Source organism: Zootoca vivipara, chromosome 2 (assembly GCF_965207765.1).
Source record: "Zootoca vivipara chromosome 2, rZooViv2.hap1.1, whole genome shotgun sequence".
NCBI classification, from domain to species: domain Eukaryota; kingdom Metazoa; phylum Chordata; class Lepidosauria; order Squamata; family Lacertidae; genus Zootoca; species Zootoca vivipara.
Genome location: NC_142584.1, coordinates 89,289,829 through 89,305,537, shown reverse-complemented (window position 1 = coordinate 89,305,537; position 15,709 = coordinate 89,289,829). Strand labels below are relative to the sequence as shown.

General features: G+C 41.8%; 1 long non-coding RNA gene across 1 annotated transcript; it reads right to left on the bottom strand.

The window, feature by feature from the left end:
- LOC148686965 (uncharacterized) lies at positions 1–7,002 on the bottom strand. Its single transcript, XR_015948273.1, has 3 exons — positions 6,827–7,002; positions 807–868; positions 1–133 (listed from the first exon to the last, which is right to left on the bottom strand). It is a non-coding gene; the product is annotated as an uncharacterized LOC148686965 (long non-coding RNA).
- Between the last annotated feature and the right edge of the window lie 8,707 nt (positions 7,003–15,709).

The window sequence follows — 15,709 nt, the reverse complement described above, 5'->3', positions numbered from 1 at the left end:
CGTCAATGTTGAAATGAGTGTTAGAGGCATTTGTTTGAAAGGTAAACATCCTTCCCAAGAGCAGCATGGAGCTGATCGTTCCCACTTGGAGACCATCTGCCCAGGGCAACTCAGAGAGCAGTGCTGGCGCATCCTTTATAAATTAAAAGAAAAAAGTCAGTTGTATTTTTGAACCATCAGCCATCCCCTCTCCTCCATAATTTATCGTTTTCATGATAGTCCTTTTTGCTTGTCTTCACCTCAGTACTTATCTAACAACAGGCAGTGATTATCTCAGGGGCAGCTTCCTTTTTCTTCTGACATCCTTTAATTAAACTATAACCCTTGCTGAGCATAGACTAGAAAAATATTGGAAGAAAAATATCTCACCAAAGTCTCATTAGACCACTATTATTTATGAAACTGCAACTGCTCTGTAGAGAAGTAGCCGAGGGGAAGCTTTAATGATCTCTCTCTCTATAAATTTACCCTTGAGCTTGACACACTTTGCCGCACCTTTTTTATGGTCTGATTCTAGCAGCTAGTACTTGGCAAGTAATGGTTTATTATGGTATGGCTAGTTACAACTACAGAACAAAATAATAATACTGTAATAATGAGTTGTGGCACAGCACTCACACCACAAGTCATGCAAAGATGTCTAGCACTGTCAGAAGTATTGACGTATTGATAAAAGCTATCATTGCCATGTATTGGTAAAGCTTCCAGGATGTAACATTCTTCTGCAAGACTGCTGGATAACAAAATTGAGCAGAGCGCTGGTAGACATTTCACACCTTAAACTCTGGTCTTTTATCAATACTCACTGTTTTGTGACAGCCAGTGACAGAGGAGACAATGTAGACTGGCGCTACAATCCCCCATTTACCTGGGAATAAACATCCATTGCATTAAATAAGATTTCTGAGTAGACAAAGTTCCACTGAGTGTCTTTAGTTCTTCTTTGATAAACACATTTGCAAAGAAAAATCCCAGAATTTCTGCTACTTGGACTGTAAATGTTCTAAGAGGTTATTACAGCAAGCCTTCCATTTCTATAGAAATGTGGGCTCAGTAGACACAAACAAATTTGCACATTTCTTTTTCTGGGTAAGGCATGCATATACCTCAGGATGCACAAGATGAGCAGGCAGGTTATCGTATTTTGCTAGTGACATCTGCAAAGGGACTTTATAACATTTAGAAAGTGCCTTGAGTTTCAAAGTTCCATAGATTTTATTTGCTTCTGGTTCTTGAACTAGTTTCTCCTGCTTGCTTTAGCATCACATAGACTTATCTAATTTCTCCATATGCTGATTAAATTATACAAGGAATAAATCAATGTCCCATGAAATGTATGTAATGAAACAGATAATTTGTGCATTTCAACCTCTTCTCTCACTCCTACACATGACTTTGCATGTGAATGTTTAAGGCCTACTACTGCAATTAATCACATTACATAACTAACACACTGCTATTTTTAATTATTTTTTCTTTTACTACATTTTGACTGGCATAAAGGGTCTTTCTTGAAATGAATGTTCCAGCATACTTATGGGCAAGGAAGAGGATGCAAAAACACCATCTTCCTTTCTAGCAGTGTGTGCTTAAGAAATACAACACATACAGTGGGTTATGTAACATCACACAATCATTTCTGAGTCATGCACACACTTACCTCACAATGGACCTGGCTAAAATTAGACTCCCATTCTTAAGAATCAGAAGTTTTTCCCTTCTTCCCCATGCTGTTTAAATATAGCAGATTTAAAGAATAATCCTATGCATGTCAACTCAGAAGCAAATCCCATTGAGTTCACTGGGGCTTGCTCCTAGATAAGCGGTATAGGATTGTAGCGTAAACCAGTTTGATTTGCTGTATTTACATATGCATGTGTGTTTGTCTTGCTATATACATAAAAATGTGTCATCACATTCTGCCATTTGCATGGCCAATAGGAGGCCACAACAACTGCAGCATGAGGAATAGCAGACAGGCCCAGGCAAACTGTTTAATGGATGGGGATGTCCTCCTGCCTCCATCAAATGTGTGTGCAGCAAGGTGGCATATGTTGAGGGGGTGGATGAGTTATAAAGGGGGGTGATTTGGTTAGGTGGAGGGAAAGGACAAAGGCATAGGTGGGTTGGTGAGCAGGAACAGCAGCATATCCTCCAACATTTCACAGATGAAAAGAGGGACGTTTCTCACTCTCCCCCCCCCAGCTGATCCTCCTCAACCCCCCATTTCTGTGTCCCCCACCACAGAGCATTTCCTATCAGAAGAATGATGAGTGCCGCCACCACTTCACCAATAGAACACAACACACACACCCTCCACCATCCTGAGAAAACCCCTTAATCCCAAATTTATTTATTTTTTTAAATATATTTTTTATTAAACGTTTTATCAACACACACATCAAAAAACACACATCAAAAAGAAAAAAAAATACAAAATACAAAAATCAAAATACAAAAATACAACAGAAAAAAAATATATCATCTCCAATCCAATTTAGTATTCATTGTCTTCTGGCTTCCCCCGTTCCCTACTATCTGATTTTCATTTTTATGAACTTCTGTAGCAGTTTCTAAATCATCTTTCTTACCCATAATATAATCCCTTTAACACTTCAAAATTTCATCTTTATATCATCTACCAAAATTTCTCCCTTTCAATCTTCTATTATCTCCCTATTGCCTTAACTTCTTTATTTTCCTGGATGTACAAAATCTAATTATCAAATACATTCCCTATATATATTTTAAATTTCTTCCAATCTTTTAAAACTTTGTCATTTGTTTGGTCCCGGAGTCTTCCTGTCAATTCTGCCAATTCCATATAGTCCATCATTTTCATTTGCCATTCCTGCACCAAAGGCAGTTCCTCTTTTTTCCAATATTTTGCTATTAGGATCCTAGCAGCTGTGGTGGCATACATAAACAAATTAACATCGTCCTTGGGAATTTCTTCCCCAATTATTCCAAGTAAAAAGGCTTCCGGTTTTTTCAAAAATGTGTTTTTAAACATCTTTTTCAATTCATTATAAATCATTTCCCAGAAGCCTTTTATCTTAGGGCATGTCCACCACATATGGTAGAATGAGCCAACATCCTGCTTACATTTCCAACATTTGTTGTCACTTTTGTGGTACATTTTAGCTAACTTGACCGGCGTCAAATACCATCTATACATCATTTTCATCAAGTTTTCCTTCAGCACAGTACAAGCCGTAAATTTCATACCCTTCTTCCACAATTTTTCCCACTCCGACATCATCACATTATGACCCAAGTCCTTGGCCCATTCAATCATAACTGATTTTGTTTGCTCATCTTTCAAATGCCATTCTAGCAACAAATTATACATTCTGGACAAATTCTTGTGATCTGTCTCTAATAATTCCGTTTCTAATTTCGATTTCTCTGATTGGAATCCTATTTTTTTATCTGACTTGAATGCTTCATTTATCTGCACATACTGAAACCAGTCACTCAGCCTATCTTTCAATTGTTCATATGGCCTTAACTTAAAGTGGTTTCCCACCTCCATCAGTATATCTTTGTATTTCAGCCTGTTCTCATCCATATTTGTCCTTTTAGGTTTCTTTGCCTCAAGTGGTGAGATCCACCTAGGAGTTTTTCTCTCCAACAAATCTTTATATCTAATCCAGACATTAAACAATGATTTCCTAATTATATGGCTTTTAAAACCTTTATGCAATTTTACTTTATCATACCATAAATATGCATGCCATCCAAATGCATTATCATGGCCCTCTAGGTCCAACAAGTCATCATTATCCAACAAGAACCATTCCTTCAACCAACAAAAAGCTGCGGCTTCAAAATAAATCTTTAAGTCTGGCAAGGAGAATCCTCCTCTTTCTTTTACATCAGTCAAAAGTTTATATTTAATCCTGGGTTTCTTCCCCTGCCAGACAAATTTAGACAATGTCTTCTGCCACTCTTGAAAGCATTTCATCTTGTCAACTATCGGTAGGACCTGGAATAAAAACAACATTCTCGGCAATACATTCATTTTAACAGTTGCTATTCTACCCATTAAAGACAATTTCAACCTTGTCCATACTTCCAGATCTCTTTGGATTTCTTTCCATAATTTCTCATAATTATCTTTATACAAATTCAAATTTCTTGACGTCATATTAACTCCTAGGTATTTCACCTTTTTTACACACTTCAGTCCTGTGCAGTCCTCTATATTCTGTTTCTCTTGCAATGTCAAGTTCTTGTCTAATACTTTAGTTTTCCCTTTATTTAACTTAAAGCCTGCCACACTGCCAAACTCTTGAATTATCTGCAGTGCTCTCACCGCACTCTGTTCAGGGTTCTGCAAAGTCAGTACTAAATCGTCTGCAAAGGCTTTTAACTTATATTGTTTTGTACCCACTGTAATTCCTTTGACACCTTCATCGCTCCTTATCATATTCAGCAAAACCTCCAGGACAGAAATAAATAACAGGGGGGAGAGTGGGCACCCTTGTCTTGTTCCTTTCTCAATTCTTATCTCTTCTGAGACCACATTATTTACAATAATCTTAGCTCTTTGCTCAGAGTAGATACCATTAATCCCATTAACAAAGTTTTGGCCAACCTCCATTTTTGCAAAATTTCTTTTCATAAAAGTCCAAGAAATATTATCAAACGCTTTTTCGGCATCCACAAAAATTAACATTGCTTTGGTGTTTATTTTCACTTCCAATCTCTCCAGAATGTCTATTATAATTCTTACATTGTCCTTCATATGTCTACCAGGCAGGAATCCTGCCTGATCTTTATGTATTAAGTCTTTCAACACCCTTTTCAGTCTTGATGCCAAGATGCTAGCAAATATCTTATAATCCACATTTAATAAGGAGATTGGTCTATAATTCTTAACCTGAGTCTTGTCCACATCCGGTTTTGGTATCAGAGAGATAAAAGCTTCTTTCCAAGTCTCTGGTGCTTTGCCCCCCCCCCCTAGAATCTCATTTGCTACCTCCATTAATGGTTGTATCAACCAGTTTTTTTAATGTTTTATAGTACTTGGAGGTAAGTCCATCAGGTCCTGGGGCTTTGTCGTTTTTCAACTCTTGAATTGCTGTCTCAACCTCTTGTCTTGTAATCAATCCATTCAGTAGGTTCTTTTGTTGTACTGGAATTTTCTGCAGTCCATTTTCCTTTATAAACTTCTCTATTCCATCTAAATCTTCTTTTTCCCTTTTATATAAGTGTTTGTAATATTTTGTAAAGCATTTCCTTATCTCTGCAGGGTTCTCAATAGATTTTCCTTCATCCATAATCTTTATAATTGTGTTCTCTTTTTGTCTTTTCTTCAATTGCCAGGCCAACAATTTCCCACATTTATTAGCCGATTCGAAAGACCTCTGCTTCATTCTTCTAATTTTCCATTCGATTTCCTCATTTATTATTTGGGAATATTTATTTTATTCTTTGGTAGATTTACAAAAAACAACAACACCCCAATAAAGAAGTATTAGAAAACGGCAAGATTAGATGTGGATGCACAAAGCTTTAAAAAAACAAACAAACTTGCGCTCCGCTCTGCTCCCCCTTTCTTCCCACCGAATGCTGCCCTACCCTCTGCCTGCCCCTCAGAGCCAGTGGCGGCAATCTGTCCTCCTCTTCACCTGTTCTCCAACAGCCACTAGGACAGGGGTCCCCAAACTTACCTCGCCGAGGGCCAGTGCCGCCAGCGCCAATCACACTGTGGGCCGGAGTACACGCCCATACGCATGCACACACGCATTTCTGGTGCAGTCCCGGGTTGCTGGAACACCGGAAATAGCTTGCGCGCATGTGCAAGCATCATTTCCGGCCCGTTTCTGGGCCGGAGGAGGCCCATGCTCATGCGCACAAGCTTTTTCCGATGCTCCGGGGACCCGGAAATGGGCAGCCGTGCGGCGTAGCTCCATTAAGAGCGGACGGCGGGGATTACTGGGGGCCGCATAAAAGAGCCTCGCGGGCTGCACCCGGCCCCCGGGCCTTAGTTTGGGGAAGCCTGCACTAGGAGCTGCCCAAGGAAGGAGGTCAGCAGCGTGGCCATGGAGAGGCCATGGGATGTTCCCACTCGGCCACCACCGCTCGGGACAAGCGCCGGCTCATCCTGCTCCCAAATCGGTGGCAGCAGCACTGGCAGGGGAAATAGTGACGTTCTGCACTCAAATTAGAAGCTGGGGTGGCTTTCATAATTCTGGATCTGTCCCTGGAAAATCAGGACATTTTCAGGGTATGCAGCAGCCCCTAGAATATGTACAAAATTTTCTAACTGCAAACATACTTGTCTTTCCTAAATTAAACCTGGAGGATAGCTGTTGGCCATGTATGATTGAAGGCATTCAGATTATGTGTTAAATTTATATCCTATTATTACATATGGAAGAATTGTGGTCATAACAGTTTATAGTACTCTGAGGTCAGCAATTAGAACCAGGGAGATGTGTGGCATTAATTCAAAAGCACTATGCCACCCCCACCCCCAGCACATAGAAACAAAGAACTTGGGTTTAGCGCTGTCATTCGGTCACAATCCTCAGCCCTATTGCGCAGGAGGGGAAGATTCCAAGTGGGTGGTAGGGAGAAAAAAAAGGTCATCTGTAAGTGCTAAAAAGTGCTGCAAGACTCCCTGTTCCAGACTGGTTGGAGCCCTACGTAGGAACACTCCTGTTTGAGGGTGGGGATGCACTGTAACATTTAGTTACAGCAGGTTCCCACTTCTTCAAAAGAATGGCCATGTCTTCTGCCCATCCATACTGTTTTCCCTTCCTTAACTTTTAGCCCATGATCTAGCACAAGACAGTCACAAGACTATGAGACCTACCGTCATTTAGTTGCAACAAACTGTCTTCCTTATTCATCCATCGAAGCCAAATGTTTTCACTGTTCATGAGGGAATTTCATACACCTTAGTGCTGTTAACTGAATGCAGTAGGTTACAACAAAGCTAAGAAGAGTTGTGAGGTTGCATTAGCAGATTCTGAAGGATAGGAAAGGAGAACAAAGCTACCTTTGAGGTTATGCGGCATATTGCTTTAAGAGATTGGGAGAGAGGCAGCTGGCTCTATTCCACACTATGTCCAGCTGTATGTACTGTATTGGAAGGTTCTGGGGATCATCAGCTGATGTTTTTGTTGTGTGCAGTTAAAGCAGCATGACCAGAGGTCAGTTCTTAGCTGGCTAAATGGATTTGCTAAACTTGAATAGACTTCTTATTACACTAAAGAGACTGAGCAGGAGGGGGGGGGAAGCTTTGCAGGGTTACAACTTGATGAGGAAAGGCTCCATCAGTATTTATTAGATATACATTTCCTTAGAAAAGATGTTTTCCTTTAATCCATGTTGGGGCACTTTACGAAATATCAGTGTCACACAAACACAAATGTATCTTAATGCTGTTGGCACAATAAACTAGAATAGGGCTGGGGAGTCTGTGATTTCAGGGGCAAACGAAGGCTAACCAACACCCAGGGCAGGGAAACTGCTGGCTGTGCACATGTTCCGCTGCTACGTACAATGCATGTGTGGCGTCGCTATGTAGGGCATATGTGCGGCATCGCTACGTACAGCGCATGCATGCAACACCACACATGTGTTGTATGTAGCGGTTTGCTGCTGGCTCTGTCCGAGCACTGTACGGACGGTGGTGGGATCCTCTGCTCGCAGCTTCAGCGATGGCGGACGGATCCTCTGCTTGCTGCTGTAGCGGTGACAGAGGGATCCCTTCGCCATCCGTACGGCGCCTGGCCGGCACCAGCAAACCGTTATGTATGTGCAGTGCATGTGCGGCATCGCTATGTACAGCGCATGCGTGCGACATGTGCATGCATTGTATATAGCGGTTTGCCACCGGTGCCACATGAACGCTGTATGGACGGTGGCAGGATCCTTCACATGCGGCTGCAGCAGCATGATGGCCGCTTGCACCCAGGGGCAGCAGGGCAAGCACCCCGTGGGGTGCCTTCTTGTCATCCCTCCAGACATGGCATCCAGGGCGCACTGCCTCCTGCCCCCCTTGCGATACCACTGTGTGATGCTGCAGATGTTGTTGGACTTCAGTTCCTGTCATCTCTGACCATTGATCATGCAGACAGGGACTGATGGGAGCTGCAGTCTAGCAACATCTGGAGGGCCACAGGTTCACCATCTCTGAACTAGAGTAAACATTTCTAAGGAGAAGATTGGAGTGTTGCAGTAACAGCCCTTCAGGAACTGATTGCATACAACATTGCAATACATCAGCCTCCAGTGATCAGTCCCAGGTCAAAGTCTGAGCGACTTTTTCTTCATAACGTTTCAAGTCTAACCATCATGAGACAGAAAGCAACTAGTTATGTTTTGTCACTGTGCCACTGCCATCAACAAACATATAATTCAAGGAAATAAATGGTGACTATGCTCTTATGCAACCCTGAAAATCACTACATTTTAGGGTTACTCTTCTCTGATACAGCTGTAGAGTCACACATCCACACACTGCTAATATATTAAAATCAGTAAAAATGTGATCTGTAGCTCTTATAGCTTGATTTGGTTAAATAGACAATATATTGGTGTATGACATTTTTAAAAAGTAAGTTAATCAAACAAACATATATAAAGAAAGTAGTGATGTATGGAAGTGAGAGCTGGACCATAAAGAAGGTTGATCGCTGAAGAATTGATGCTTTTGAATTTTGGTGCTGGAGGAGACTCTTGAGAGTCCCATGGACTGCAAGAAGATCAAACCTATCCATTCTGAAGGAAATCAGCCCCGAGTGCTCACTGGAAGGACAGATCCTGAAGCTGAGGCTCCAATACTTTGGCCACCTCATGAGAAGAGAAGACTCCCTGGAAAAGACCCTGATGTTGGGAAAGATGGAGGGCACAAGGAGAAGGGGACGACAGAGGACGAGATGGCTGGACAGTGTTCTTGAAGCTACAAACATGAGTTTGACCAAACTGTGGGAGGCAGTGCAAGACAGGAGTGCCTGGCGTGCTATGGTCCATGGGGTCACGAAGAGTCGGACACGACTAAACGACTAAACAAAGAAAGTAGGGTTGTAATTTTTTCTTGATTTGAGGTTGTTTTTTACAATCAAGCAGTGTATAAATTTAATGAAATACATAAAATAAAGAAAGTTAGAAAACAAAATGTGAAGGCAGCATTCAAGTCGTAGAATTAGGCAGATACAGAGGTGCAGCTGTTGCAAAGGACACTTGGTTACTTTATCGCTGTTGCTAAGCCATCAGAAGGAAGGAATGTGAGGGATTTCCTGTATCTTTCCTGCTGAAGTGATTGATTCTCTTCTAACAAGAGCAACTTGCAGTGAGACATGCAGGTACATGAACAAAGTGAATGTTGGCTTATGCCTTTAGTAGCTGTGGGGCTGATATAAATTGAACACAGTAAGTCATTTCTAGTATGGAAACACTTTTATGGGGAATTGGCATTGCTGTTATTCCAGACATCTTATTACAGTACTTGTGTGTGGCCCCTGAATTACTTTTGGATCCTGTACTTCAAGAGAGCAGCTTGTTACATTTTGAAGGCTGGGTCTTGGAACTGAACTAGTTTGTTTTGTAAAAGGATGAATTTGGGCTGGTTCCTTTTTAAAATGATTTTCCAGACACTGGGTTCGCTGAATTGATACTCTGAAATAGCAAGATATGAAGAAAAAGGCAACTATCACTGGGTGTAATTAAATTACGAGTGCATGCGTAACTTCTAGCCTAGAATCTGCTCTAATGAGCTCTTTCATCACAACTGGCCCTCAAAAATGAAGAAGATCCATTAGTAATCACTTATGTTTTCTTCTGTGCACAATTACTTGACCCAGTTTTATTTACTGGAACTGAGTAACTATTCTTTCACTTATTCCACTGCCACCATAATGTCTGAGTCACGGCGCACGCTGTTGATTTCCACATTCTTTTCACTGCAGTCAGCTTGGAGTATCACTAATAAGAGCATTAATTACTTGTAATCATGGTCAATGAGAGGCTGATATTTTCAGGTCATGAACCTAAGACTTCCAACACATCAGCTATACGGGAATGAAGGTCAGATTAGTCATTTTTTTTTCAGCACAGTCTTTTCCTTATTTATTTATTTATTTATTTCCATAAAATTTATGCAGCGCTTGGTTGTTAAAAAAAAACTCACAACCACAAAGGAGGTATTTTTTTTAAAAAAATTAAAAATAAAACAAGAAAATAAAGAAAATTGTACAGTCCTATTTTAAAATGTACAAAAGTTAAAATACAGAAACAGATTTAAAATTGCCTCAAATTTCTATGCATCTGGGTAGGTTTGTCTAAGCAGGAGTGTTTTTAGCAGACACCAGAAAGAGTACAGTTATGGTGCCTACTTGATCTCAATAGGGAGGGAGTTACAAAGGGTTGGCACTGCCACACTAAGCTACGGTATCTACTCTGTCTCCCACTGCCACTGGATGACACAGCTTCTTGCCTTCAAATTCCTCCAGTGAGCATGGAGGCAAGCCATACTCAAAGAACCAGTCACTGCCACGGTGGAGCAAGTAAGAGAGGCGGCACTGCAGACCTCCCCCCACCCGAATAAAAGTTCGTAGATCTGGCACTGGGCTTCTGTAATGGTGCCCCTGCTTCTTCACATTTCAAGAACTGTGTGGAACAGGAAGAAGGTTCCTGAGAAAGTTGTGCCTGCCACACCTGTAGCTGAAGCCCATCCAAAGGCTTTCTTAGAAGGGATGTGGTGAGATTCCTCTTGCAATCTAGCCACTGCAGTAACTGCAGCCTGCAGCCGCTGTGACTACATGTGGCTTCTGAGGCAGGGCATCCAAGTACAGCGCATGACACCCCTTGCACTGCACATCTTTAGGTATAATATGATCTGCTTTAGCTATGCCAAGAATGGGAAAGAGTTGCACTACTAGATGTTGCTTCAGGCCATTTCATCTCTGTGGTTTTATTATCCCTTGACTCTCCCTATGGCCACCCCTGTAAGCATACCTTCCTCTGGAAAGTTGTTCAAGTCACTTCAGAGTTGTTCTATCTGCCACCAGATTTATTATTTGCTGATTTTATTAATTTGCAAAATTTCCTACACAGCCAACATTAAGAGACGATATCATGGCTGTTAACAGTACAGAATCAGTAATGAATTACAGCCATAAAACAAATGCAAAACGCATCAGAAATCTGTAGATCAGGTTTATATATCACACTTCAGGGAGAATCTGGGTGAACAGGTGTGTTTTAACCTGATGGAACGCCCTCCCATCAGATGTCAAAGAGAAAAAACAGCTGCCAGATTTTTAGAAGACATCTGAAGGCAGCCCTGTTTAGGGAGGCTTTTAATGTTTAATAGATTATTTTATTTCATTTTCTGTTGGAAGCCGCCCAGAGTGGCGGGGGAAACCCAGCCAGATGGGCGGGGTATAAATAATAAATTATTATTATTATTACTACTATTATTATTATTATTATTAAACAATCACCTAGATGCCAGGACTATAGGTACTTGTCTGATGTTCATTGGAACGACATCCTAAAAGACCTCGTTTTTAGTGGACCTAAGACAAACTTCAGGAGCACACAGTACTACTAAGAGTGACTTTCCCAAGGCTCAAAGTTATCAGGCAGGGGAATACTGGGTAAGGCATTCCTGAAGGTAACTGCTGCATTTCATAGAATATGAGTACTGTATATTCTTATAGACTTATAGAGCTGGAAGGACCATGAGGGATATCTAGTCCAATCCCCTGCAATGCCGGAATCTTTTGCCCCACATGGGGCTCAAACCCATGACCCCGAGATTAAAAATCTCACGGTCTACCAATTGAGCTATCCCAGCAATTGTTTTTTTTTACAAATTAAAAAATCTACTTTATAAAAATAGGTAGCTTTGCAATACTACATGATCCTTATACAGTACACAGTTTTTGTTACAAAGCTATCAATGAAAAAAAGGAAACTGTATGGAACCGAGTGACGAGAGGTTTTGTGCTGTGTGATGCATTCCAGCTTTTGACTTGTTGTCATCTGCACTTCTTGAGGAAATCCAGGGGTACCTTGGTTTTCAAATGTCTTGGAAGTCAAATGTTTTGGTTTTTGAATGCCCAAAACCCAGAAGTAAATGCTTCTGTTTTCAAACAAACCTCGGAAGTCGAACTAGCTACGCGGCTTCTGCTGAGTGCAAGGTCGGCTATTGAGGATTCAGTTTTGAACGTTTTGGAACACGAACGGTCTTCCAGAACAGATTACATTTGAAAACCGAGGTACCACTGTAAAACTTTATTGAAGGTGATCTGTTCATTGCTGGGGGGGGGGGGAATTGGATAAAGTTAAGGCTGGACCTTTCAACGAATCATTGACCTAAATTGCACTTTAATGCACATACCGTGCTGTCCACACCACCTACGTATCTCCAGGAATACTGCTAAATAACAAGCACTAAACGTTTAGTCATTTCCTGCATCACGTTTGCAAGGCGTGCTTGACGCGATTAACATATGTAAGTGCACTGCAGTTCAAACAGTTGGTTTCCATATCAGCAGCTGTTTGGCTCAATCTCCTTTTGGGAAGGGTGCCATAAGGAACATTTCAGAGAACCTCAGGTCAACATTTTGGTTTTCTTTCCTGAGAATTCTCAGCCATGGTGACTCAGTACCTCTGGAAGTGTTTTTCTTTTTCTTTTAAAAAAGAGAGACGTCTAGGTCTTACCTAATGTCTCCTTTGCAGGGAATGATTTACCATGTACAAAGAATTTGCATATGCAATGCTTGGAATAGGTGAGGCCCAACATAGCACAATTCCTCCCTCCATGTATTATCTCTTATCTCACTTACCTGAAATATTTTATTTGAAGTCATGGGTGGCCCCATCATCCCCATGCCACGATGTGTGACTAGCATTGTGGTTTATCAAAATAAGCTTGGATTATCTGGCTATGCATATGCATTTCACAAAGACCCAAACTCAGAACCAATTTTCTAAGTACGGTACAGGCAAGGAACTGCACTGTTTTTGCTGCAACCCCCCTGTCCATTTTGCATGAGATTCTGAGGGGTTGCCAGCATGAACTGAGAGTATTCAAGCACATATTTTAAAACCTACAGCAGGTGTGGGGGACATTTGGTCCTTCAGATCTTGCTGTACTACAACTCCCATTGTCCCTGCCCTTTGGCCATGCTTGCTAGGGCTGATGGGAGTTGTAGCTCAGCAACATCTGGAGGGCCAAAGGTTCTTCACAACTGTGGGGAAGTTGCAGGGGGTGGGATTTGGAGTTGGGAATTGGCAATAAGGGAAAAATTATTTATTCCTTCTGCCTGCTGCTTTTCCACTCCTAATCACACATCCCCAATCAATCAACACTCAGAATCTGGCCAGAAGAAGTACATGTATTCTCCTTTTGGTAGATCTGAAACTCACTCGGGAGCTTATCATTTTCTGCAAGAGGCATTGAGAGAAACCTTAAAAAGAAACAGGGAGAAGCAAGATGTGGCAAGAAGGGTTCTGTGATCTGGTCTTCTGCAGTAGTAGTTGTTGTTATAATGGGAAATAGAGCTGTACTCACCCCACCTCACCCCAGTTTGGATTGGGGCTGCTACAGACCAGGAGGCTTGGTTTAACTCCCCAACATTTTTATCTTAAATAAATCTCAATTGTGCTCTGCCTAGCATCACCCTGCACTGCTATTTCCCTGTGGAGCCAGACATACAGGTAGTCAAACCTATTCAATATTTGCATGTTTTGATCCAGGAAGCAAATAGTTCCAGGACAGTAAAGCATACACACCAATACATCACAATGAAAAACCAGGACAACAGCTCCCAGGGTTGCACTCCCATACAAGTCTCGTGACCAGCATGAGATCGCAGACCTGGGAAGAAAAACACTTTTGTGGCACAGCACCCAAAAATGTGCGTTTTGGGGAGCCACAGGAAAGACAAAATTGCAGCGGGAAATTGTGCAAGATCACAGCAGCCCAAATGGCCATCATGCTGTCATGGAGGGAAAATGGGATGTCCCAGTTTTTCCAGAACAGTTGAGGAGTATAGTAAAGTGGGTTAGAAAAATGGCTCTAGGTGAAAGCTTTAACCACCACCCCTTCTATGCCAGAGCCCCAACCTGAAACACAGTCCCCAAGATTTGCATTTATTTATCCACAGGAAAACCTACAGGAGATTCAATAATAGCCTTTGGCCTTTATGGGTTAGTCACGTGAGAAAAGATACCATCAGTTTTATAATCAATGGAAATGAAAACCAAGAAGCTTACAGCAACATCAGAACTTCTCTCTTTCCATCTTCAAAAATGCTTCCTTTTACATACAAAAGTATTGAAGAAATAAATGCCTCTCTCTCTCTTTTTTTACTTCTTCCATGCAATTTGAGCATTAGGGTACTTCCAGATGGCTGCTTGTTTTGAGTGGGATTCAATCACATGCCAGCTAGTTCAGGTTGTGCAATGAAAGTTGGTGTGATGCTCTTCTGCCCACTTCCTCCCCAGAGGAAAGGGACAGGAAAATGCACAGGAAAGTGATTGATTGAGGCTATAACCTCCCCACGAACAAATGAGAAAAAATGCTCAGTAAACAGGCCACCTCCCCAATGTCTCAACAAATGAAACTGATTTGTAAAAATGTTACAAGAGACATTGCACATGCTCTGTAAACCAAGAAAATCTTTTAAATAAATAAATAAATAAATAAATAATATAAAAAATAAACAGGCCACCTGGAAGTGACCTTAGCTGCACCTTGTGTTTGATTTCGTCTCAGAGGAACTTGGGAATTGTCTTGCTGGAGTGACCAAGAGTAGCCAAGATTGTCTCTTGTCTATCTCCAGCATTTGGCATTCAGAGGTCATCTGCTTCTGTATAATTAGGTTGGCCCATCTCCTCACAGCTGATAATCTGGAGCTTTCCCTAAGTACGGTATCTTGTGTCTGGAGCATCAGAACTGGCACCAGGTTCACAAAGCAACTCATTAGCAGCTCAAGGCTATAGCACCCTGAGTTATGCTGCAATTCATATTGACTCCTCGTTATTGCATTGCTAAGGAATTCCCCAACCTGCTTTCCATCACTCCGATCCCTGGAACAGGATTCATACAACTCAGGCATTTTTAGGGAGCAATTCTATACGCAAGAAACTGGCATAAAGCCAGCTGGCGTAAATTAAGCTGACGTAAAGTTTCACCAGATCCAAATGCCGTTCAGGTCCAAACCCTAAACCTTGTGGAGGGAAAACAAGCTTTTATTTGTTTGAGTGACACCACCCTTAATTTGCACTTGATTGCCAGGTCATGTGACCAAGTTGAATGGGTTTAGGATCCAACATAAGTCCCCTCCCATCTGGTCCCAGCCCCATCACACCCTTTTTTCAAGGTTCAGACAGGATTAAAATCTACCAGGTTAAGCTCAGCTGGCTGGGTCCCATCTGAGGAGGGAGATTCGCCTGTGTATCTCTGGCTGAGCTAAGGATGAAGGACTTAACCCAGCCCAGCGCGGCTGCACCAGGAACTTCCCAACTCAGCCAGGGATCCATTGGATGCTAACCCACTCGTCCCGGTGGAACTTGCTACAGGATTGCTCCCTAAATCTCAGCTGGAGACATGAATGTGTATGAGAAGGAGCGCATCTGCTTTTCCTTCCGCCAGCTTGATTACTCTGTTGCCTGGTACAGCCCTGTGAAGTGTACAGGTGACTCTTCCTGATGTATATTTTTGGACTGTAGTACAGGC